Source organism: Gekko japonicus, unplaced genomic scaffold (genome assembly GCF_001447785.1).
Source record: "Gekko japonicus isolate JY-2015 unplaced genomic scaffold, Gekko_japonicus_V1.1 scaffold508, whole genome shotgun sequence".
Classification (NCBI taxonomy): domain Eukaryota; kingdom Metazoa; phylum Chordata; class Lepidosauria; order Squamata; family Gekkonidae; genus Gekko; species Gekko japonicus.
Genome location: NW_015164679.1, coordinates 176211 through 178420, shown reverse-complemented (window position 1 = coordinate 178420; position 2210 = coordinate 176211).

Below are 2210 nucleotides of genomic sequence, written 5' to 3'. Positions count from 1 at the left end.
TGCCACACCCCGACATCACTGGAAGTGTGTCATAAGGCCACACCCCCTGACATCACCGGAAGTGTGTCATAAGACCACACACCCCGCCCCCAACGGTCCCGGCCGCCGCCACCGGCCTTGCAGCTCCACTGCCGAGCCCCATGAGGGGCCCGGCGGTGGACCTGCAAGGCTGGCGGGAGTGCAAGGAAGCCCCGCGAAGGCCCTCCCTGGCCCCAGGCAGGCAGGGGTGGGGAGAGGCAGGGAGGAAGCAACTTACCCTCCCTCTTCTCCTGTCTCCTCCTGGCTGAATGAGGGCCGGAAGCGGGGCGGCCGGAAGCAGGGGGCGGGGCTTCGTCATGTGCCCCACCCCCGTACCTCACCCGGGGGGAACTGCGATCCCCCGCGATCCCCCCGAAATGACCTCTGCTGACCAGGGCTGACCTTGCTTAGCTTCCAAGATCTGATGAGATCAGGCTAGCCTGGGCTACCCAGATCAGGACAAGCAAAGGGAGTTCTGACTTTCAAAAGCTTATACTCTGCTGTCCTAACATAGTTTTCGATTACATAAGCAGCCATACCGATTTGTGCAGTTGGTAGTCCTTTGCACTTTTCATCACCCTGAATCTCTCTCTCTGTTTTCAGATGTTCTCTCTCCCTCCTTTGTGCTTTTACTACCTGAACTCATACTTGGCTTTGAAACCAAACATATTGCAATGGACTGTTGGTTCAATGTAATTTTCAGGTTCTCCTGAAGTAATGGTCCTTGTGCATGAGACTGCACAGCTCAAACTCCTGTATTTATTCAGATGTTTTGTAGCACACGTCACAGCTCAAATTCCCATATTACTTTGTTCAAAAGTTGTGTAGCACAATAACCTTTGTATTCATCTCCAGCAACTGGTGATAGCCATGGAATGAAGTCAGCATGAAGACTGACATCTATCCATTGCATATTTAAAGTGTCCTTTTAAAAGCCATCTTCAAAATGTCGTTCCAAATGCAGCCTTCTGAAGAATGACTTGTCAGCAAGAAAGGATAGATTTCTTTGTCTCGCAAGTAGGAACTTCCCCTGGCTGAGATTTTCTGGGTTACAGAAAGTGTCATTTCCACATCAGCAGCAAGGAAGGATTTATCTAGCTCAGTAGTCCCCAGTAAAGACCAGTCTGGTCTTTTTGAGCATCCCTAAAAGATGCTTGGGCCAACACAGGGCACTCCCCCCCAAGGAAGGGTGTGCTCTTCCTAAATATTTTAACCTTATCAAGATAAGGTTTAACCTTAAATATAAGCCGCCCTGAGCTGCTTCGGCGGGAGGGCTGGGTAGAAATTTAATTAATAAATAAAAATAAAATAAATAAAAATAAGAATGCAGGACTGAGTTTCGGAAACCCCCATAAACTCCTGGCCACTGGCAGTACAGCCACAAACAACTTGAATGCCACATGAAAACATTTGTCCCAAACAACTTTGATGCAAAGCTCATCCAAATTATTCTGACTATACCCAGGATTGACTAGAAAAATAACCAAGGGTATTGGGAACTTCCTTTGCACAAACAATCTCAGGCTTATCCAGTCTTCAACAGGAAGAACTATTTGGCCACCACTTAAATACAACCAGTTACTCCTATCAATATTGACACAACTCAGGATATATCTCTGTACGCATTATTAAGGTATCCCCTTCCTTCACAGGTCAGCTTTCACTTTCCTATCATAGCCTGAACCTCAAAGTTCACACCAACTGCAGAAAACCTCATCTGCAAGATTTTCATTTAACTTGGCTTGGGTTTAGCAGGAGCTGTGGTGGCTCAAGTGGTTAAGACGCTCAACTGCAGGCTGTGGAAGGTCAGTAGTTCAGCAGTTCGAGACCCGGGTGCCGCATGACGGAGTGAGCTCCCGTCTCTACTTCCAGCTCCTGCCAACCTAGCAGTTCGAAAGCAAGAAACTGCAAGTAGATAAATAGGTACCACTTCGGTGGGAAGGTAACAGCGTCCCGTGCGCCTTGGTGTTTAGTCATGCCGGCCACATGACCACGGAAACGTCTTCGGACAGCGCTGGCTCTTCGGCTTTGAAACGGAGATGAGCACCGCAACCCTAGAGTCGGATTCGACTGGCTTTCGAGCAAGGGAACCTTTACCTGAAGCTGTGCACTGTCTATAAATGGTGGGGGGCACGCTAGGAAGCTTTCAGTTACCAAGCCCTTAATACTTCACTTTAAACCTTTTGTATTTA